The 24,524-nt window shown below is 37.4% G+C and overlaps 1 protein-coding gene across 1 annotated transcript in view; it reads left to right on the forward strand.

Moving 5' to 3' along the window:
* The first annotated feature begins 1,677 nt into the window (after window positions 1-1,677).
* Drgx (Dorsal root ganglia homeobox) overlaps window positions 1,678-24,524 on the forward strand; it is a 51,469-nt gene continuing 28,622 nt past the window's right edge. Inside the window, exon 1 of the mRNA XM_018458838.1 lies at window positions 1,678-1,830. The gene's annotated coding sequence lies outside the window, so the exon portion shown is untranslated. The remainder of the gene's footprint in view (window positions 1,831-24,524) is intronic.

The following is a 24,524-nucleotide window of genomic DNA, read 5'->3' on the forward strand; positions in this document are numbered from 1 at the left end:
TAAACGCGATTTACACCATGACGACTATCGCCGCTCTTCTCGTGCAAAGTGCCTACGTGCAGCCGCGAAAGGGCGTGGGGTGAGAGAAAAGGGTGAGAGCGAGTGAGAGAGAGAGAGAGAAGGGCGGGGAGGAGGGAGAAAGAGAGTTGTTACGACACACCGGCAGGTGACAAGAGATTCTGCTCGCGGGAGGACGGGCTGGGGTGGCAGGGAGGGCTGGAGGGCGAGAGGGATGAAAGTAGGGATGTTTGTCGTACGCGTTATTTGGCCAATAAAACCACGTGGCGGCACACGGAGGGCACCGGCGTCGCGCCGTTCGCGGATAGATGATCGTCGGGGAGCGTCGAGCCGGCCGCGCGAGGCGACGACGGCGGTGAGGGTGCGGAGGGCAAGCGCGCGGATGAAAAGAGACGGGAAGCGGTGCACGACGTGCGTAAACCACGCCTCGCCGCGTGCTCGGCGCACGCGTGGTTCCGCCTATCGTCGTGCACGCTTCCCGTCGTGCGGCCCGCGACGGAACGTCGGTCGTCCGCGACTCCACCGCGGCCGCGACACGTCGTCGTCACGCGACGCACTATCAGTTTGGAGATTCTGTCGCCTTGCGGTTGGTGTGACGGTATTCGAAGCAGGTAAAGAGAGAAAGAAAAGAGAGAGAGAGAGAGAGAAAAGAAGTCCCCTGTAGCAGTGCTCATCGCGTGTCCATCCAAGAGAAACGACAAGATCAAACACCACGTGAAGCTGATTATCTTGCCTCCTTGGCCTCGTGGAGGCTTCTGCCTTGAACTCAAAAAAATTGACTTGTGGTACTTTGACCTTTCTGTAGAAAGTGGGAAAAAGAGACAGAAGAAAAAGAAGCTAACTACTATTCTACTCGATTCGACCGATGCATCAGAATTTGAGCTTGGATTTCACTTTGGTTGCGTGAATATCCGTTGAGCTGTTGCTCTGAAGAGGATCCCGCAGAAATCCACGTCTTAAAAACACGTAGGAATTCAACCGTTCCCCTCTTACGCGAAAGTGTTATTCGAACAGACGGGAAACGCATCCAGTTTCTACGAGTGTTTCTTCGCGCCGTTTATCGGAATCCCTACGATACGCTTCGTTTTGACCTACTGACACACTAATAATTTTCTTTCGCCGTCAATGTCGCTCGCAAGAATATCGTGACCCTCTCATCAAGTTCCATTTCGCGTGTGATAGTCAAGTCCCCACATGACAGAAACGGAATCTCGATTGTCACTCCCAGCAGAAGTCCGACGTCTTGCCTCGTTTCGTCGCTCGGAACTTACAAGAATCCATCAAGATTGAGACTCTTGTGATCGTATTGTCAGTAGTAACGTCAGTAGTAGAACGTCAAATTCGTCTTTGCGAGAGCACATCGAATGTATTTTCCGAATTGTTGCGTTTCCTAACGTCAAACGCGGAACAGTGATTTGACACCGCGATACACGGAAGATACATCGCGGAGCGATCTCCCGCGAGTCGTACCGACCCGTAGCGAGATTTGCGAAAACACGCATGCGGGGTTAAGGACAACAAAGTCGGAAACAACGACACGAGGTCGGGAAAGTGTGGCGGGAAGTGGCGGGATCGGCGTATCGATTGGAGATCGGAAACGGGCACTTTCCAGAGCGTCCGTCGACCGGCTGATAACCGCGGGGAGAGGGGGTTCGCGGAGGTGCGGAAGAGATCGGGAAGGTGTTGTTCAGCTACGAGTCCAGGATTCTCACCCCCGGAGGCAGTGCCATTTCGCCCGGGGGCGCGGGGCCACCCGCGAGCCCATCGCCGGGGCACTATCATCCTCCTGCGCACAGTCCGCCCCTGGTCAAGGTAAGCTTCTTGTTTTGATTGGGGATATCGGGGGAAAAATCCCTCAGTTTTTTAACCAAACTGGCTTGAACCCTTCGAAATGTGTTTGAAGCCCAGTTTCACGACTCATGGTTAACTCTTAACCGAGGTTTAACTTATTCTTCATCTCTTTCTAATGCTAGAATTGGAAAGAGATGAGAAATAAGTTGAACCTCGATTGAGCGTTAACCGTGAGTTGTAAAACTGAGCCTGAATGAGCAAGAAGTCAATCAAAGAAATTACTGCACTTATAATTAATTAAGAAATAATGCCTATATCGGTCGCGAAGCTGGATCTCGAGTACTTTGAATAATTTTACATAAATTTACATACCACATTTGTAGTCTTTCGAATTGCGCGCCGAATTAATTTTTCGTACTTATAAGTACGTTTTTATAGAAACGCAACTGAACTATGTTATAGTAATATTACAATTAAATTGACACAAATTAAATTGACGAGCAATTTAATAATTTGATGCTCAATAGGCACCCATCAAAGAGATCTTAGTATGCTGGAAATCTGTAAATAAATTTATTTATTGCGAAAATTATCTCGGCCGGAAGTTTTAGCAAAACCCGAATTTTTAGCATTCCGTGCGAGCGTCTTAAACCATTAGATCACCGAGGTCTTAGTAATATTCTTCACAATAACCGAATATGTAGGAATATACGCATTTTTCAGGCAGCGTGTATAAATAATAATAAACGATTTATTAAAATAACACCAATTGAGCATCAAATTATTACATTGCTCGTCAATTTAATTTGTGATATTACTATTAATTAAGTAATTGATGATTACTATAGTAGCTCTCTCTCAGTTGCGTTTCTTAGTTCGAAAAACCAATTCGGCGCGCAATTCGAAAGATTACAATTGTGGTACGTAAATTCACAGATTATTTAAATTATTTAAAGCGGTCAAGATCCAGTTTTGACCGATATAGGCATTATTTCTTAGTTATTGTATGTTCACATTATATGGTCCTAATAAATCGTTTATTATTGTATTTATAATTAACTTTTTATTATTTGCGTGAGATATCCAGAACATCTTAGTCTCATAAATTTGTCAAATGTATGAATGCTATTTATATACATTATTATATTTAGCGCAAATTGTTTGACAATTCGAAAAAATTTTGCATCTATCTTTATTTAAAAGGGCTGTAGAATATTATCAATCTTTATTTAATTTTAAATCATCAAAGAGAACAAAAAATTAAGATGTAATGTTGCATGGAATGTTAGAAACATCTCACGCGAGTGATATAGGGTTAATGTGATTAATAATGCCATAATATATCTATATTTTTATTTGATAATTATTATTAATGTTATGATAAATATTATTAGGCACCGATATTCGTACACTTTGATCGAATAAAGCCTTCTCTTCTTCGCTTATTTATTATTTATACATCGATTTTCCACTTATGATTACTTGTTCGACGATTTTTTCCATCGGCGAATAATGTCGATCGCGATGTTTGCGAAAAAATGATTATTAATTTTTATATTGTAATAATTATGTTTTTGCCCGAACGTATTTTTTACGATCGATGAACTTTTAGCCCATGATTTTTTAACAATTTTTAAAAAATGTTTTCTTAATCCTAAGTATTCGATCTTATAATTATACGATAGGTTTTAACAATAACTTTTGTATTTCATGTTATTACTATTGCAGTAATATACATATATATTTTTAATCGATTTATAATCATGATTAAATTATTCATTTTTCATCGAAAAATACAAAATAATTTCGATTGCGATGTTTACGAAAGTGATTATTAATAACTTTTGCGTGTATTTATTACGGTTGTTGAGTTTATAGTTACGATTTTTTAATGAAAATGTGTCTTACAATATGAATATTTGATCTTGCAATTATACAATAAAATAATAGCCCTTTGGCTCATTGTTATATGTGTACGAATTCAGCTGTCATGCTAGATATACTAAATCTATCTCACGAATATTCTGAATAAATGAATGAAACACGAGCGCTGTTATATATATTTATTAAATTATTCATTTTGTCAGGCTGACAGATAACGAAGAGATTGAAACAATTGAATAATAGTAGCATGATTACAAGCAAGAGCATTGTTTTATCTGTAACTAACGCATTTCGGACGTCCGGCTTTTGAAACAATATACGTACTTATCCGCATGGGATTATATTCAGCGAAGTTTTTGCAATGAACAATATCAATTAACACTAAAACTACCGATGATGCCATTTTTCTCCGTTAATCATTTCAATTTTTTTCTTCTTATTATTAATATTAAATTACACAGAATAGAAATAATTCTAATAATTAAAATACTTTCCTAACTGAAAACAAAGATATAGGAACTTATCAAATTGGTACATGAAAAATGCAATTTAAATTCTAAGGGGGAAATATATTTTTAAAACATGAGAACAACCTTTATTCCGGATAACATTAATTATTTTCCATAAATCGTGAGCTAAATTAAATAGCTCAATTATTAAATGCATCTTGTTCATTTTGGTTCACACACTCGCTGCACGCGCGGTTACATTTTACATGTAACTAACGCCTTAACGATAATCGTGCTGCGAAATTATTAATGCGCCAGAGGTTTAAATTCGATCGCTGTTTCAAAGTCGATCGGAATTGTCCTGTCACATTTAAGTGGCCTGCTAGGGTAGAGCGGATGAATGTAATGAGTGCCATAAATGCATAAGTGCATTTATGTCGTTAAATAATGAAGACAAATGTGATATCGATATATTTCTTTTGTTCTTTGCTCTTTGCTTAATATTGCAATGCTTCCTTAATTCACATCTCATTTTTCATTGCATTTATGAAATTAGTATTATTCGTTCTGTTTTATGTATTTTTATTTTTATATGTTGAAAAGCTCTTTGTAAAAAGATTTATTTATCCAATATTATTTATATACTACGCTATTTTATATCGCGCGCGTTTGCGCGGGACTTACATCGCATTCGACTGTCGCATGAGTCAGAAAATTATGTTAAAAATAACTTTCGGCTATCATCGAATTATTTTAAAATTAACTATTAAGTGCCGTATGCGAACTAGTACGTGACGTAATAAAGCTTTGAGTAGAAAATTGGTGCGATTTGTTCCCCGTTCTATTTTCCATAAATAATTTGCGATGCGATTAATGTACGTGTGTAATCATGTATCGAGGTAGAGTACGAAGACTACCAGGATATTCGAAATTAAAAACGATAAAAAAGAGGATCAATAGTAGTAATAACTACATTTCATTCTGTGAACGAAGGAAAAAAATTATTTTGATTCAGTTGTCTTTTTCGTGACTTTATAGAGATTATTCAAGTACTGAAACGTCGTAAGTTATTAAAAAATATGCAAATGCAGTGAAACGCTATAAATAATGTATATCGAAGTTATACACTGTTAAACAGATTACTTTGCCATTTGGCAAAGGATTCAAGTCGATTTTTATATAGACATTGCGAGATAAATAGAAGTTGGCAGCGTTCAGTGTATTGCTGTACATTAGTTTTGACTGTAAAAAGAGACGTAGGATACTTCATATGGGTCTCAAATGATAGCTATAGTTGGCTACTGTGATACAATTCTATCTCCATTTAAAGCCTGCATTGTTAAGTTTAAGACTCCACATATATCTGTTGAGAATTACTCGCTTAAATTATCATGGCGGAAACTTGTCAGCGATCACATTATAATCTAGGGATATATATGGCAATTACGGTATTAGACCCGGGTAGCCGATAATTCCGTTTTAGGTTCGAACTAGACTTTACCCTAATAGGATTAGAATTTGCGGCACGTTCAGGTGACCGCGTGTCTATTCTAGACGCGCATCATCGATGCTACTATGTACTATCAGCTATCAGTTATCAACTATCAGCTTACACATATTTAATTCTATGAGTTATTATCTTTTTTTACATAATGTATACAAGGCGTGATTGGCGTACAACATGTAGTTAAAATGTCTAATTTTATTAAAACCTGAGATTCGTTCGAAATTATCTCTTTTTTTCAACATATCTCTCCTTTACTTCAAAAGTGATAATTAAAAAAAATTAAACAATAAGAATCTTATTGGATCGTACATTTAAAAGCTTAATAAATAGGAAATAATGACCATAACGACCGTAATGGTATTTTTCGCAAATAAACAAATTTATTTACAAATTTCCAGAATATCAAGATCTTTTTAATAGATGCCTATTGAGATCAAAATTTAATTGTGTAATTATTTCAGTAGTTTAGATGCATTATTAAGTCCGATAAAATTTCGGCGCGCAATTCAAATGGCTACAAATATGATATATATGTTTGTACATATATATTATATACAAATTGACATTAAATTATTTAAGCATTAAAAGATTCAGCTTTGACTGTGATGGCCATTATTTCCTATTTCCTAAAAAAATTAAGGTTTTCAGAAAAAGGGAGACTGTTTTTCAATAATTTATTCGACAGAATAAATTATTAACTAATCAAATAATATCGGCAAAAAGAATATGTTTTTAATATGCTTACATGTCTCATTTTTGTTTTACTACTTTTAAAAAATCAATTTTTATATAAGTTGTGACGATTTTTTAAAACCATCCTTTTTGATAATTTTGATAATTTTTTATGAAGTTGAGTTAATTCGCTTTTGTTGATTGTGTGTGTGTGTGTGTGTGTGATAGGGTAATATTTACTTTATACTTATTCGTAATAATAACTCGAAAATCACGTTTTCTTAGTTGTATCACTTTTAAAATAAGAGAGCGATATATTGAAATTAGTTATTTTACTATCAGTTATTTCACACGAATTAGTAATTAATATAGCAATCTCGTATATGGAAATGAATATGACATACTCGTATAAATAATTCTTATCAAACGAAATTAATTACAATTTTAGTTACTAATTGAAACATCATTGTAATGTAAAGATTTTGTATAAACTGTATACAAATATATTACAGAATGTTTCATTTATATCGCATTATTTTCAAACAATACATTTTTTGGCCCATTTGAAATTGATTTTTTTAAACATAAAGATAATAGTTTTATTCAATAAAGGTTGAATCAGTATCGATATTCCTCATTCAATCAATGAGAGACTGCACTTTCCTCACTATATTAAATGATTAGAAAGATTGGACGGCAAAGTGACGTGAATCAGTTTTCGCAGAAAACAAGTCTTGTATAATTGCATTGTATACTTACAACTTTTTTCCTTCTCTTTCTGGTAAACGTTTAAACGTCAGAATGAAGAGAAACTGACTTATATCACTATGCTGTGTAACTCTTTAAATCCGTCTAAATGAAATATCAACTTCCGTTCGTCGCTACTCGGCCGAGCATAATTCTCTCTCCTTCGTTTTATCGGCGACTTTCAGTCCCGCCATTCCGACATGTCCCGGATTTTCTCTGTCCCACTCCCTCTCTCTCTCTCTCTCTCTCTCCCTTTCTGGGTTACTTCCGGAATCAAGTGCGATCTCGGAATTTGACGCGACAAGCGCAATACGATATCGTCCTCGGAAAAGCGACTGCTCTTTATGGTCACGTAATAACTGCGTGGGACTGCCGCTGAGCGGAGAGGCAGGAATAGCGGGGAACGGTTTTGCGAACCGTAAGGGAGGCAAAGAGAGGAATGAAGGTAGAGCGAGAGCGAGAGAGAGAGAGAGAAGAGGTGGATGGACGAAGAAAAAGAGGCCGACGATGATGATGGGTGTAAGGGCGGCTGTCCGAGCTCGTTTTCGTCAGCCGTCGTTGCGAATCCCTCCGGGGACTCCGCGCGGCAGCTGTCTACGGACTGCCGGAGCTTGCCGTTCGTTGGAGAAGCCCCGGTCGAAATTTAACGCGGAACGATTCTTGGTCCGTGCCCCGCTTCGTTGGACCGCACTATCTACGATATCGTTGATAAAAAAAAAAATATCAAAGGAAAAAAATGATAGGGATAAAAGATAAACACATCCGGTGTTAGATAATATAAATTAGGTATACCATCTATAACGCCTACTTTAGATATGCGCCTTCATATTTAAAGCTGATCTGACAAGGTCCAGACTTGATTCGTCCTAGTACTAAATTCCACGTGATTGCACAAGAAATTCTGAAATAACGGGGCTTACTATTATTTTTTTTGCTGCACTGGACTGCGCTAGAATTATCCTTCTCGCTTTTGTCAAATGTTTGTTATTATTATAACTGAATTTAGTATACACTCTTTGTATTTAAAGTAAAGTGAAGTGTATGATCAGAAGCAAAAAGGAAAGTTCTAGTGCAATTCAATGCAGCGATAAAAAAAACCTATTCATATTTACTAATAATCTTACTTTTAAAGCCGCAGCATAGATTTTTGTATAACGCATAGTGAATAAGAGACTCAACCAATCAAAACCGTTTCTTTCCTTCCATTTCACGGAAAAGAGGAACTTTGATCGGTTGATTCTTTTATGCGTTATGCAAAAGTCTGCGCTGCGGTCTTAAGCGTAAAGAGTGTGTACTAGTTCAGATATAAAAGACAGATCTATTGTCAGCGAGATTATACGTCGCTTTTATTCGCGATAAGCGGCCTTAAGCGGCACGATACGGAATTGTTAGCCTAGGACGTGAGAGTTGAGAGAAGGGTGAAGGGCCATGCAGCCCTGTTCGAGGAGGCTCGCACACGCGCCCGACACTTTCGCTCCGATTAAGCTTAATTCATTCCGCCGACGAGGAGTCGAGGCAGAGGAGAAGACGTTATAACGCTAAACTGCTCCAAGAGAGCTCGCCGCGCTGCTTGCGCTGTCTGCCGTCCAATCCCGCCAAGTTAACCTCATTAATAAATTAATTAGATATTATTGTGTTGGAAGCCCACGGGGCGGCAGCTGCGGGTATATAACGCTCTCCTCGTTCTTTTTCCTCTTCTCCTCCTTCTTTCCTCTGCCATTTTCTTCCTCTCAAACCCGCAGACGTTCCGATATAACGAGGGAGAAGGGAGAATGAGGGGGGTCAGGACCTGTGACGTCACTTCTTGCGATGACAAAATGCGTGTTATAACCGCTCGCTGGCTACCCGCACATTTTTTCCCGACGTGGAGCTCTTCGAGCGACTGATCGATAAATATCCATGGCGTTTTTTTTCCGGTTTTTTCATAGATTTTAATAAACTCCGTAATCAGATTTTTAGAAAGAACGATTTTGCTAAAGTATCTAAAATTTTGGTTGAATTTGAAAATAATTTTGTTCAACTATTGAAATAATTATGTAGGTCGCACGGCGACAGCGCAAGCTAATTGATAGAATATTAACATTTTTTGCAGCCAATCATCAATTGCTCATTATGTTTGAGTTTCCTTATACATAATTATTTCGATAGTCCAACAAAGTTTTTTTTCTAATCTATATCTAACTAGATAATTTTTTATGTAATATCGGGATGTCAGAAACTTCGCATAAATAATTTATATGTTAAAAAAAAAATCACGCAAGTAATATAGAATTAAGGAAACTTTATCAACGTCTGTAATTAGAGGGACAAAGGACAAGATGATCGTAATGATAAAAGACACTTTGCTTGTCTAATATTTTCATTACAGAGAAAAGCGGTCTTTCGCGCGGCGGGAGAGAAGAGACGCGTCGAATTAGAAAGTGGAATTCTATCCCGAGTTTATGTAAAGCTGCGTGAAATAAATTTTAAGACGACGAGACGTAAAGAGGAGACTCTTTTCGCAATTTCCAGCGCGCTATCCAAGGAGCGCTGGCGGTCGGCGGCGCTCATTACGGGATAGGACGGCTCGTACTGGTAATGACAAAAAGCACACACGGCATTATCATTGCGGAGTGTATGGCATTAAAGCTGTAGGGGGCCAGGATTAGGATGTCGGCCATTACCGCGCGTCACTGACCGTTTATTCTACGCCGTGCACGGTGCGGTGACTTCCTCTAGACGCGCATATATGTATGCCCGCGATAAACGGAGGATGAGGACGCTCGCGAGGCCGGCCGGATCGTACATTCTCTATGTGCGTGATTCACCTTTCGATATCAATGTCAATTCAGCTTGATCGCTCGTCTTTATTTTAGCCGATCTCTCTCGCGGCGCGAAAAAAACAATTCTATCTGTCTCGAGAATGTAAGTTTTTTTTTACCTTCTCGACGAAAAAAATAATTCGTTACCTTCTCGTTTAAGTGTGTAACGCGTCTGTCGATGTAAATTTTTGTTTCTTATCGAATTACAAGAATTTCGTTTATTAATGTATTAATATATTTTTATTCGATCAGAAAAATTGTGTATATCTTTCTGTTTACTTTTTATCTTTTGCATCACTTTTTTTAATCAAGTCATTTAAGAGAAATTTTATTGATTTTAGAGAAACTTGTATATACAGATTATTGTGTATTAAAAGTAAATTGTATATTAATTTTACGTGAATTAGAGATATATTTCTGTCACTGTTTGCGTTCTTAAACTATTTGAATGTTAGCTGTGACAGTAAAGTAATAAGTTTATTGAGAGAGATTATTATTAGCTAAAAGAACAATTATTATTCATGCAAAGTTATGAAAGTTAAATAAATCTTTATTCCCTTATTTAATGATTTTCTTTCAATTAAAGCACTTCTATTCTATCTTTCTTTTTCTCTATCTCTCTCATCCGCAAAATTATTATACCAAATTTTTCCTTTCGGTTCCAGTAAAAATATAATAAACAGTATATATATTTCGTATGAATATAACGAACATACATACATTTATTGGTACTTGTTGGTAACCGATTTAACACGCAATCTATAACGCGTATTATTTGTACGCGATTAGATTCACCGCCAACATCATCTAAGATATTGATCACGATCGAATTCGATTAACCGCAATCTAATACGCGTAAACCAACGAATTGTTGACACAGTATACGAAAGACGAATGGAAAGGAAGAAAGATCTGATTACAATCATGAATCATGGCGGCCGGCGTCGCGTTCGCGAATCCGGCGGATTTAATGGAAGGAATGTTTACGAGAAGTCTTCTGCATCGCGCGTTCGCGCGCGCGCGCGCTCTCATGAACGTCGGGATCGAAATTGACCTTTAATCGCAGTGGCGCCACGCGAACATGAATAATTGGCCGCGTCAGGAGCGAATTCGACGACGGATAATGCCGCAATAGGCCGAATCGGCGCGTATCATTTATTCATTCGGACGGCTGGCCGGTCGGGCCGACGATACCGCGATGGTCGAGCCGCGAATTTGCAAATCGCATTAAGCTGCGCGCGGGGACAAAAAAGAAGGAAAAAAAGAACGAGGGAGAGAGAGAGAGAGAAAATACGCGAAAGAGAGGACCCGTCGTTTCGCGAGGATCAAAGTGCCCGCAATTTTCACTTACCGCCAACGGCATTCCGCCGCCAGTGACTCCCGCAATCCGTTGCTGCTTCCCACCGACCGCTGTTTTTCGATCGCGCCGCGAGCGTTCCGCAGTTATTCCGCGCCGAAATTGTTCGGCAATCGAGGTATAAGGATCTCCAGAGTTGGAAAAGTTAGTTTAGAAAAATAACTCGTTATCGTTTTTTTTTTCTGAAAAGTAATTCGTTACCGTTTATTAGTTATTACTGATTTTAAAAGGTTGTTATCGTTATCCTACTCAAAAAGTAACGAGTTGTTTCAATTTTCGTTACTTTTTCATTGAATTTTGATGATCCCTTTTTAGAGTGGCATCTAATTGCCTAGTCACTAAAACCCACTTTACACGATAGAATTCGAAATGGAATTCCATTTATAATTTTATGTGTCAGATTCCAAATACAATCATAGAAAAAATTCTTGTATTACAAGAAATATCTACGATATCGAATACGTAGGTTAAGTTATAATTTAGGACATTTATGTATGGATAAGGTTTGTTTACTTTAATCTAATTTATAGATATGACTTTATTCACAGCGTTTATAGATTTTCAATTTTCATTATACCAGGTATAATTCATTCTACCATGATATAGTTGACCAATCACGAGTATTTACACCCTGCTCGTATTTGATGCGTCTTTTATATTTATAAAAATTAGGCATTATAGTTATAAATTTAATAATTCTGATTATTCACATGTTTTTTGCATCACACGATGCATAAAATTATAAATGGAATTCTATCTCGAATTCTATCGAGACGCGAATTATACATCGTCTTAATTGACTACTTCAACACGAGATCTAATAATATTGATTATGATGGTTATATGATACAACGTGTGAGCGACTAAAGAAAATATAATATATCTGTAAACGAATTCTTCGATCGAGTCGGAGGATCAGTACACGAAAAGAATAATTTTATTGAAGTATCTAAAAATTTAGCTATGGAACACTAGAAGTATATTCTTTTTAGCTAAAGTTCTTGCACGTGAGAGAGAAAAAAAAGAGAAGATAAACCATGCAAGAAGTTCAGCTAAAAAAATAGGTCTTAGGAAAAAAAATTTTATGCCTTCAGTATACCTAACTGTTTAGTTGAGGTATTTTTTAACAGCAACCAAATATTTTGTTTATATAAGAAAAATTTTTTTGCTTTTGTGAAATAATTTTTCTGCTTTGTAAATAACAAAAATATTTGTTTATACCAACTAAAGAATTTAGTTTGTAAAATAATTATAGTTTGGTATACATAATAATATTTTAACAAAAAATTTTTATTCAGTATATTTCAACCAAATTTTTATTGCCATAGCAAAATTTTGGTTTACATATAGAACAAAACATTTTTCCTAGTGTAGATACAGATTTGGAAATAATTTTGTTGGACCATTAAAATAATTATGTATATAGAATGCTTAAACGTTGACGACAGTGCTGCAAAAAGTTTTTAACAACTAGTTTGAGCGTCTTACATAATTATTTCGACGGTCCAAACAAAGTCATTTTTAATAATTCTATCTAACTAAATTTTTTAGATACTTTAGCAAAACCGTTCTTTCCGTGTAGATGAATAATGATAATAAAGAGTATGGAATGCTGGGACGCGTCATCTTGATTCAATCGCGAGTCCGATGATCAGAAGTAAAATCATGAAAGCTGGGCCGAGCCACGAATCGAAATTCTCTCGTTGACGGACCACGTATTAAACGTATGTAAACGAGAATATCGCACATATTCTCGTAATGAAAGTGAATTTTCTCTGGAACGGGGAGGAGAGAGGCGACAGACTAGAAAGAAAAAAAAAGAAAGAGAGAGAAAGAGATATAAAGAGAGAGCGTAATGCGGAGGAGCGCTTACGGATGAGAAAAGCACACACGCGCTTTTCGCGCGCGCGGACACGCCTCCTTTTCATCCTTTCCTGAGGTGCACGGGGGCAGAAAACGACCGAGAGAAAAAGGAGATGCGGGGGCACAGTGGCGCAGAACGAACGAAGGGGGGAAAGAGAGGGAACCGCGGGAAGAACGGAGCGATTGCAGTGGTGCAGGCGAGGGGCGGGAGGTAGGTGAGAAGAGAGCAAGGATCGCGGGGGTTTTACTCCGGTATACATCGGGGTAAGGAGGCTCCTCTTTTCGTCCCCCTTGCTTTTCTCCCGTTTCTCCCCGTTTACCCCTTACAGCCTCCGGCGGCTGCGGGCGACGGCGGCTCCTGTTTTACGCTTTTCGACTTTTTCAAGATTTATCCTTACCGCTTCCTCGCTAAATCGCTTTCCGGGCGAAATTTACGGTCGGGCAATAATACAGAAGGAGCGAGCCCGGGCGAGTTGCACACAGTCCGTGACTACGGTATAAGGGCGAAAGAGGGGGCGGACGGGGGTACAGGAAGGAGCGAAGAGCTCGGGCTCTCTACGGCCGTCCAGCCGAGTAACGGGGATCTCACATACATTCCCGGCACGTTCCCGGCTTCTTCTCTACCTGACTGACTGCTTCCACCCCTCTCGCACTCTTTCTTTACGAGCTTCCTCTCTTTACCCTATCTAATCCCGCGCGTACGCCGCGCCGCACCTCACGACCGGATCCATTCCGCCGCCTCCGGAGGTGGCTATGATCGTTCGGTGTGTCGTCACCGCAATGCCCGTGATTTGGCATAGGATTAAACGTAATATTTTCGCGGAAGGAAATTTTTGCTAAATTCTAAAAATTTAGCTTGAAGAGATCTGAAAATAATTTTGTTAAATCATAAAAATAATTATGTAGAACGCTCAAGCTGGTTGCTAGAATATCAAATATTTTTTTGCAGCATTGCTCATTATACTTCGACCTACATAATTACTTTGATAATCCGACATAATTATTTTTGCAGATCTGTATCCAGCTAAATTTTTAGATACTTCAACAAAATTGTTTTTTCCCTGTTTCAGCAAAATCGTCGTTAATTTGGCGCAAATACAGACACAAAGCATCAACGACAATCCACGTGAAACTCGTAAAATTTAGACGGTACTATCGTGAAAATTCTTACAAAATATATTGAATACGTTAACATTTACAGGAGAAGCCATTATAATAACGTTGAAACAGTGCCATATTTTACGGCAAGAAAAATGCAAATGAAGGTTAATGTACACTCAAAAAGAAATATACACTCAAAAAAGTTATATTGCAGTTACAGCGAAAATTATCTAAGTACAAAGAATAGCTAAAATAGATAAATTTTTAACAATTATCGCGATATTGGATATGTATTGCATCTAATCATATAGATGACAGATAGAATTTAAATTTAGATAGTATTATAAATTCTATGTGTAACATACACAATTTTTCGATCAGATACAAAAAACAGCTGTAATTCTAGCTGGATCAGCAAAATATTTTTTGCGTATTAAAATAAATATAATGCAAATTTAAATAATAAAGCGACAAGAAACTACGAGTCAAAAAACAATTTAATATAATCTAAACAAAATTAGAAAAACTATTTTTTTTCCAAATAAAGATGTTATTTTTAAAGATTTTTCAGCATTTTAGATATAGTAATGGTTCATATTCTATAACGGCATCAGTCGTACGCATCCTGGTAACCTTGGTAAAGATTCACAGAATTGTGAGAGAAAGATAAAAATAACGACGTAAATTTCGGTACGCTCATGGAAGATGCAGAAAAATGTTTACTGCATAACGATCTTTACCAGTCTCGGGGAAGTTCGCGGGAGATGAGATTACTCGGAACGAGGTTTATACGCTATGCGGCAAAGTTGTAAGCGAGTCGCGAATTTGGCAACTCGACCGCGATGCGGACGCAGGATGGTCCTCAAATGGCGTAACACGCTCGTTGTCAGTTCCCTCCGCGCAACTTTATCACCTCTCCGATACGAATTGACTGCAACGTGGCTGGGACAAACGCCAAATCCGCAGTGGTGTATTATAACCCATACACTTTATCCTGAGGATATCCCAAATTGTCCCATATTGACAAAGCGATCCCATTCGGCGATCATAAAGAAAATATCATAGGATATTAATAAAATATCTTATGATATCCTACCATATTCAAATCCTTCCACCACACGACACAGTTTTCCAAGAAATGTCCTAAGGATGCCCAGAGTACAGCAAAGGTTTGCAATTAAAGAGTATCAGAACTAAAAGATTAGAAGTAAAGAATATCATAGTTGGGTGAACTATACACAGAGGCATTCGGATAAAGTTTCCGAACGCAGCCTAAGAATATATAAATTATAAAGATATGATTATATATTATTTCAAATTAATCTTTTATTTCATTATGTATAATAATGGGATAATAACATATTTTTCGCTTCCATAATATGATATCTTAAAATATTTTCCTTTTATTTTAGATAACAACCACATATATACACACACGCATATATACTTGTGATATCTCATGGAGTTCCTTGAATATCCCACGGATGTCGTCTAATTGTAAGACGTCCGTGAGATCTCACACATGCGGACATCCTCTGGATCCGTTGGATCCATGGACATCCGTTGGATAATTGATAACATCAACGGATATTACAAGATTATCCCAAAATGACGTTCGTTGAACATCCCTAGGATAAAGTGTGCTGTGTGGGAAGATACAAGTACGAGAAATACACACGTGCACGATTGCACGGACGGTTGAACGAACGATAATTCCACGTACTATCTCGTGCGCCACAGATTTGTAAAAATGAATCTCACAGAAATATAGCGAGGAGTCGCTCGATTCTGTTGAATAATGTATGCACGACAATGGTATATCTGATGCATGATTCATGAAGACTATTAGTGAATGTATCGGCAAATGCTTACTTGTTTACAATTACCTGATTTCTTTCTTTTTAACGATCTAATGGCAAACCTGACCTCTACAGCATGAAATATCGCAGTAATATAGCAATATTTTATTTTAGCTGACATAGGAATATTGTTACAATATTACAGCAACGTTTTATGAAATATTACAATCTTTCAAAGTAACATTACTGTACTGCCAGTATTGAAAATTGTATTGTATGTTGCGTGCTTTCTAAATTTCTTGAAGTGAATCTAATTCCGAAAGAGTGAAATCTCACTCCAAAAAAGAAGTGAAAATCTGCTATTCTTATTCAAAAGTGCAAATATTTTCACTCTTTTTTTAATAGGTATTTTGACTCTCTTGAAGTGGGATCCAAAAAATTTAGAGAATATACTATAGTTTTTTAGTACTGGGTAGTGTGCATCGAAACATGGCCCGTAAAAGTGATTATTATACAAATTTTATATATGTAGAATTAATGTACGTCAATCTTAAAAAACTTAAGGTTGCATTAATAAAGGGAGATCTAAATAGTAAAAATACAATCATCAAGCGTGAGATTAATAATTTAACTCAAACGCCCAGGATGCAATCGGATCAGTAGTCACCCTGTAGCCATCCGTTTGCGTTAGAGAGTGTTGAGTAAACACGTGCCGGACATCTCGTCGACGCCTTTCTCCGGATCTTTCCCGCGCGGAAAAGCCGGGCGATAAATAATATAAATGGACCTCAAACGTGACGACGCGACGAGTATCATCGAGGCAGAGAGCGAATGGTCACTCGGCAGCACGTGACCACCCGCGATCATCCCACACGCCGGGGATTCCCTCGCGTACAGCCGGCCGGAGATACCATAAGTATGGATATAACCACATCAGTACAAAAAACAAACAATTAAAGATGAAAAAAAAAAAAAGAAAAGGATGTAGCATTTTAAAAAGTAGAATTTATGAGTATAAAAATAATTAAAAAACAGCGAATTATATCGGAAAGAAATAGAAATTAATCCTTCAAAGCTGACGATAAGTCTCTGGGACTCACTCCATTATAATCTCTTTGTCAAAAATGTCAAACGATTCAATTCTTTTTATGTTATACATTTTCAAATTTGAACTATTGTTATTAAAATTATTTATGATTATATATATAACATTTATTCTTTTTTATACGAATTGTTATTTGATTTCTTGAAATTAATAGTGAATTTTAATTAACATAAATTAAGTGAATCTTACAGACCCAGCATTAATAATTGTTACAGATTTTATCAACTTGAAGTTAAGAAAAAAAATTTTTTTTTAATATGTATATGTAATAGTTTACATAGTCTGACAATGAATATAATTTGATATTTAATTTTACCACAATTGCATTTAAACCGAGATGTTCCAAGATGTCTCGTATTTTACTCACACCGGATGAGAGAGAAAGACGGCGACCGCAAGCTCGCCGGCGCGGCGCACAGAGAGTACGGGTGAATCGAGTCGTCTAAGGGGCGTGACATATTGGACGAAATTGGCGCATATCAAACAGGGAAGCAATTGAAATAGCGGCGGGATCCGGGGATCCCCGCGTCCCGGTTCGCGCGCGCTCTCGGTTCCGCTGGAAATGGTGCCCTCGGGGCTCGGAGCCGGGCTCGGAAACGAAACCCTCGACTGCGCATCCCCTATTCCCTCTCGCAGCCCGCGGCTTCGGGCCCTCCACCTCCTCCACCTCCTTGTCCTCCCTCGTCCCCGTTCGCGCATCGAGTGATATTACACCGCCTAGGAGTCTATCCGCTCTCGCGGTCTCTTTCCATCGCAGACGCGCGCGAGACCGACGGTACCTCTTCTCGGAACAAACCTAACTTTGGCTTGATATAACTTTGCCGCGGCAAACGCAATAACGCCGCGTGCTTGCGTGCAATGACCTACAATAGGGTGGCGATGATCCGCGGTATCTTGGGGCTTTTGGTATCTCACACTCGCTCGCAAAAATCGGTAACTTAAATATAGTTTTTGCGATATAAATATAAATTATATATATGTGTATATAAGGCGATCGCAAATACAAATATTCATGTTTTTCTAAGGATAAAAGTTAACGTAATAACAATTTTTATCTAGACTAAGGTAATTTACAGAAAGATGTGAGATCAAACTGTGTTCCTGAAAGGAAAAAGATTAGCGTTGTAACGGTTTTTATCTGGACGAACGTAATTTACAGAAAGATGTAAAATCAGATATCTTTCTGACTCGATATCGAAGAATATTGGAGAATTCGACGTTTGCTCTCTCCCCCGCATCTGCTCGCAGTACCCTGCAGTAGGAGCGATTGTGGAAGCTTTATTTTTCGCGCGCAGCATCTCGTGGAGGCCGATGGGATTCTTGCTCGAGGCAGAGAAGTCAGGCTCGTCGTAGCTCTGTCGCGAGTCTGCGTAACCAGAGAATCAATACGATCCTCCTCTTCCTCCTCCTCGTTCTCTTCTGCGTTCGGTGCGCCAATTGAGCTCGTTGAATCTGTGCACCGAGCCACGTGGTTAACTTGTGTGGCGCGCGAGTGCACGCGCACGCACTCACGCCCGCATGCACGTACATACGCACGCAGGACGGTGATGCACGCGTGTGCACGCACGTGCGTCGCACGCCGTGCGATTTCACGCACACGCGCGGCGAACACAAATTCAACCAACCGCCTATCCACTCGCGATCGATGAACGGAGACGCGCCCGCGTGCCGCAGCCACCAAACAAACTCATCCGTGTAATTGGCAAATTGACAGATTAATTCAATCACACCGTCGATGCTGTTTCTTCGTCTCGGAGCTCGCCCGATTCGGCATCACGTTAATGTATTCCGTCGACGAGGAGACGGCTCCGATTTTCATCCGAGGATTGGCTCGGGTGTTGTTTTTTTCGCCGGATTATCAATTACGTTGTTGTTTTATAGTTTATACATATAATACAAAATAAAGTAAAACTTCTATTTCCTAAAAGAATCTAATCATGGAGATATTTGTCTCGTCGTATTGTAATATTCTTCTCTTCTTATTTTCAGTTTTATCAATTACATCACTGTTTTATATAATACACAAAGTAAACCAGATGAAATCTCCGTTATCTCTCTGTTTATCTGTTATTTAAAAGAATAAAGAATCGTGGAGATACTTGTTTGATGATAGTTTTATGATAATTTTATAATAATGATAGTATAATCTTTTATTTATTGTATGACATTGATATATAAAGCAAGATGACGAATTAAATGCAAGAGTACCTAATTTATACTCTTCTCTCTTTATTTCAATAATTATAGAAATGTTTTTCGAACACCTGGGCAGAATACGTGAAAAATGTCTAGCAATATCAGAGGAAATATTAAAATCGTACATTCTAAAAAATATGAGTGTGAATTTATAATACCATACAATGTCCATATAATTTTCAACGTGTTAATATTAACATTAACACTAACATGGTGAATGAAATTTAGAATCCCTAGTGTTTATATTACATCATAGTGTGGATTTATTTATCCACATTATTTTAAAATCCATGATGTTAGATCCACACGATGTTGCTGTTAATATTAACACGGTGAAAATTATTATATATAGATATCGCCTGGTGTTAAATTCATACCCACATTTTTTAGAATGTAACTGTCTAACTATAATCACTTCATTGTGGCTATTTGCATCCAGACTTAATCTCATCAAACTGCACTGCCGGTACGTTTCTTTCCACAATCGGACTACGGTCCGCAGTGTGATAATCGAAGCGTACCACCCGCAGTGCGGTGCGCGATAGACGGAATAAATCAAATGTTGAATGGATAAGCGGGAAATAAACCGAAAACCGCCGGTCGCTCTGTAAATGGAGACAGAAAGGCAGAAGAAGAGAGACAGAAAGAGACCGAGGGAATGAGGCAACGAGAACGGCGAGAACGCGCGAGTGAAGGATATAAACACGGGTCGCTTCTCTCCCCTTTTTGTAAAAAGGGCGACAGAAAGAGAGATTGGGGAACGGGGAATGTTCTCTCGAGTGTACACGTCGAGAAGGGCGTGTGCAATGCGGTGGAATCGAGTGGAGCGAAAAGTCAAATAGAGTCGACCTGCGCCGTGGTGTGTCAGGAGAGACGAGAGAGAGAGAGAGAGAGACGAGCGGAAGAAGAGAGTGCTATCAGATCAAGTGGTTCCGCACTTACAAGCGCAATTTTGAATTAGCTACCCTTTTCAGCGTCTCTCACCGCCTGCAGCTTCCGAAAAACGAGAACCCTTCGTCCCTTTTGCGACGAAATCATCGGGAACAAAAACAATTTGTGCATTATCAGAATTACAATTGTGAATAACAAAAATGAAACATTTGTGTGAATTATATATAATAGAATAATAGAATAATTTTATTATGTTAACATATTACATTAACATATAATAGAATAATTTCTTTGTAATAAAATAATTGTGGATAGTTATGGTATAAAATTATAATGAAATAATTACATCGGATAATCATGAAATATTATGCCGTGATTGTGTGTTCGTACGCGTCGCATGAAGATACCCTCGTTTCAATGAAATAGTGGCGTTTTTATACCCCTCCAAAAGAAAGGGCAACAGGACGTGATTTTGTCCTAGTGAATAGGTCGAAAGGTTCCGTTTCCGGACACCGTGGCATGCATTTATGGTTCTTATAGGATCGAGAGAATAGGGGAGACTAGCACAAAAAGCCCTTTGTGATTGGCTGTCACCGATACAGCATGAAAATAATATTAATTTTTCGAAAACTCTCAACAACGTTCCATATCTGCATTTACTTTCTTTTAAAATATACACGGAACGATTCTGCTCTGACGTATCTAAAAATTTTAGCTAGATACAAATCTGAAAAAAATTTTTTGGACCATTAAAATAATTATGTAGAACGCTTAAGCGTTACTGACAAAGTTTTAACATTCTAGCAACCAGTTTGAGTGTCCTACATAATTATTTTGATGATTCAAATAAAATTATTTCCAGACCTGTATCTACAGATAAATTTTTAAATACTTCAACAAAATCATTCTTTTCGTGTATTTTTGCATGCACTCCAGGTCGAAAGTTTCGGAAACACTTTTTAAAATTGACATTTTTTAAATTATTTTACTCAAATATCTATAATATATTTTTTAACAATAATTCTTCAGATCCAATAACAGTTATTATACTGAGAAAAAAAATTATCATGTACATGCATTCTCCAACGAAAGAAATAAAGACAACTAAATTAATTTAGTCAAATGAACAATTTTTTTCTCAGTGTAGTTCTAAACACGTTGCTAAGAATATTTGTCACTTATAGTGAGTGAATAAGTATAAATGTTAACCCAAAAATATCAATTTTTTTTAAAGTGTTTCCAATCTTTTGACTTGAAGTTTATTTCTTATATTAAAAATCTTCCTAATAATGTCTCGTTTATTTATAGAAATACGATAAACCGTGAAATCAATTAGGATTAAATTGTCTTTTCATCTACGATTTAAAAGTGCTATCTTCGAAGATTAAACTTGGCAATCGGCAATTGGCCCGAATAAAGAGATTCAGTTACGATCTCGGGACCGCAAGTTAAGTTAAGACTGTAACTTACGGTGCAGCGCAGTCTTAATCAACTTTCAATTAAAACTTGTCTGTACAGACCAGCGCTCGAGGAGGGCAGCGACGCGGTATAAAGCAGAGTCGATATAAATCAATAATCAGTACAAATTCAATCGCGGCCAGCTCCATTTTCTTACTCGATAATGAGAATCTCTTGTGATGCTTACATCGTACTTATAATGAAGTCGCCTTACCCTCCTGTCTCGTTCTCAATCTAAAAGTAGATCAGCTTGCAAACTTTAACGGTCTTAATTCTGTATTCCTAAACAAACTTGCCGTTACTACCCGACTTACGTATTTTACTTCTATCTCATTATGAGCCGTATTTATATTGTTCAGTAAATATTAAAATCCGATAAAGGAATATCGCGAGAATGTTGATGAAAGAGAGAAAGAGAGAGAGGCACGATTTTATTTTTTAAATTGATATTACCACTAATTACGTACATTGCATTACTTCAATTATCTCTCTACCGCGATATCTGCAACGCTTGCTTTTCTTATTTTTAATCCGCTGGTATTGCAATAATTATTTTCGGACAGTTTCACGGATCCCTGCGTAATGTACGAGATAATGATTGCTGTTTAGCGGCCGTATTAATTATTTAATGCTGTTGTTGTTGGTATCACATAACCGCCCGTCGTTCCAAATGGCATAGGGATTGCGTCGCTACGATTCGCTCATTACATGCTATTAATTTATAATCAGTTATTCAATTCGGTCGAATTAATTTATTTACACATTTAATATGGGAGTTATAACGATACCCGGATTCTATATTTGCGGCTTTCACGCTTCGACCTTGCCGAAAACGATTTTGCATCACCGATTTACGTGGCGTCATTTTAAATCGCTATAATTTAGATTTAAAATTTATCAAGAGCCATCCTACGTCTTTCTTCTCCCCTTTCACTTCGGATCAGTTATTTTCCATTTTCTTTCAGAGTTACGTAACGAATTCTTATTTCAACTACTTAAAGAACTTCATATTGTTAGCAGATTAGATTTAATGATGAAGTAATAATAATTTTATTAACGTGACTTTTCGGCATTACACCGTCGGTAATATGAACGGATTAAATCAAGGCGTACAATTTGATAGTACAATAATATCACGTCGCTTGGTAATCCGCTTAACCCTTCCTGGACCAGTGATTTCAATTGGAATCACATATACGTTATGTCTTATGCAAACAAATCCGTTTAATCTGAGAGTAACTACAGTGTTTCTTCGAGCTTTCTTTAATGATTAACACTCTCGAGCTCAAAGAATCACGAAAAAGTAAAATGCGTGATTAAATTTTAGTCATTTCGGTTTCTTCGGTATTTTTTCTTCGGAAAAAATGATTTTGCTAAAGGATCAAAAAAGTTAGATATAAATACAGATCTGAAAATAATTTTGTTAGATTAGCAAAATAACTATATATAGGACTAAATGTGGTTCCTTCAATATCAAAACTGTTTGCAATATTACTTTGATTACATTTGAGCGTTTTACGATTATTCTGATGGTTAAAAAAAAAATTCATTTTTAGATCTGTATTTAGCCAAATTTTTAGATACTTTAACAAAATCGTTCTTTGCATGTAGCAGCAATATAACGATCTGCTCGTCAAACGTGCAATATTACAAGAAGTAGACAAAATAAAGGAACGCGCATCTAACGAAAAGAATGCATTTAATGAAGGACAAAAAATAATGTAAACACATTTAATATATGTGCAGAGAATACATTACTTGTTTCATATTAATTAATACAGATAAAGGTAGTCAATATTGTTTATTTTTATTGGAATAGAATACAAATTTTGAATAAATATAGTGCAAATGTCATTTTTCCAGCAAAACATCTTTTGTTTACTTAAAAGACATTGGAAAAAGAAATCTTCTCACTCTGTTCTTTAAAACTGCTCAATAATTCGATGATACTCAAATCAGGCGATTGCTTTGGCCAAGAAAAATATTGAAGTTTTAAAAAACTGAGAATGATACTCAAATCAGGCGATTGCTTTGGCCAAGAAAAATATTGAAGTTTTAAAAAAACTGAGAACATCTCTCTGGAAAATAAATCAGAAGTAAATTTCCTCCTGCAAGATTACTTGTATAAGCAACTGAAAGACGTTTAGCTAAAAGAATAATATAATATTCCATTAGTGATTATTCAAGCACTGTATGACTCTATTCCAATAAGGATACACAAAAAGAATAAAAAGGTTTTGCTAAAATATCTAAAAATTTAGATTTTTTTTAGCAATTTAGAGACAGGTCTGAAAATAATTTTGTCGAACCATCAAAATTATTACGTAGGATGCCCAACCATAGTAAGCAATGTTACAAAAAGTTTCGACATCATAGCAACTAGTTTGATCGTCTTATTTAATAATTTTGACGGTGCAATAAAATTATTTTAAAATCTGTATTCAGTTAAATTTTTAGATACTTCAGCAAACTTGTTCTTTTCACGTAGAATCTGCATTAAAAGCAAATTTGGCGGGCCAACCTTGTATTAATAAATTAAGTATGCAGCATTTCCGATTATTTAGTGTTGTGTTCACATTATTTTATCCCTTCTAGATTCTATTATCGAACGCTTTGCACATACTGACAGAATATAAAATGCTACGTTCACAATGTTTTCCGACGTTAAGCACGTTTCTTCGCGAGGAGCGTATCTGCCGCGATGTTCGCAAAGTGATATACCGAAGGAGCTATTTTGCGAGGAGGTGATGCAGAAGTAGGTGGAGGAAGAGGACGAGGAGCAAGCTCAGGGCGCACTTACGAAAGTTTACGTATAGCGGCGCGAATAGTTTTACATTATTACATGCGTGGGGGAGGAGACGATGCGAGGAAGTTACCGTGAGAGA

Source organism: Mycetomoellerius zeteki, unplaced genomic scaffold, assembly GCF_001594055.1.
Source record: "Mycetomoellerius zeteki isolate Tzet28-1 unplaced genomic scaffold, Tzet1.0 scaffold79, whole genome shotgun sequence".
Lineage (NCBI taxonomy): Eukaryota > Metazoa > Arthropoda > Insecta > Hymenoptera > Formicidae > Mycetomoellerius > Mycetomoellerius zeteki.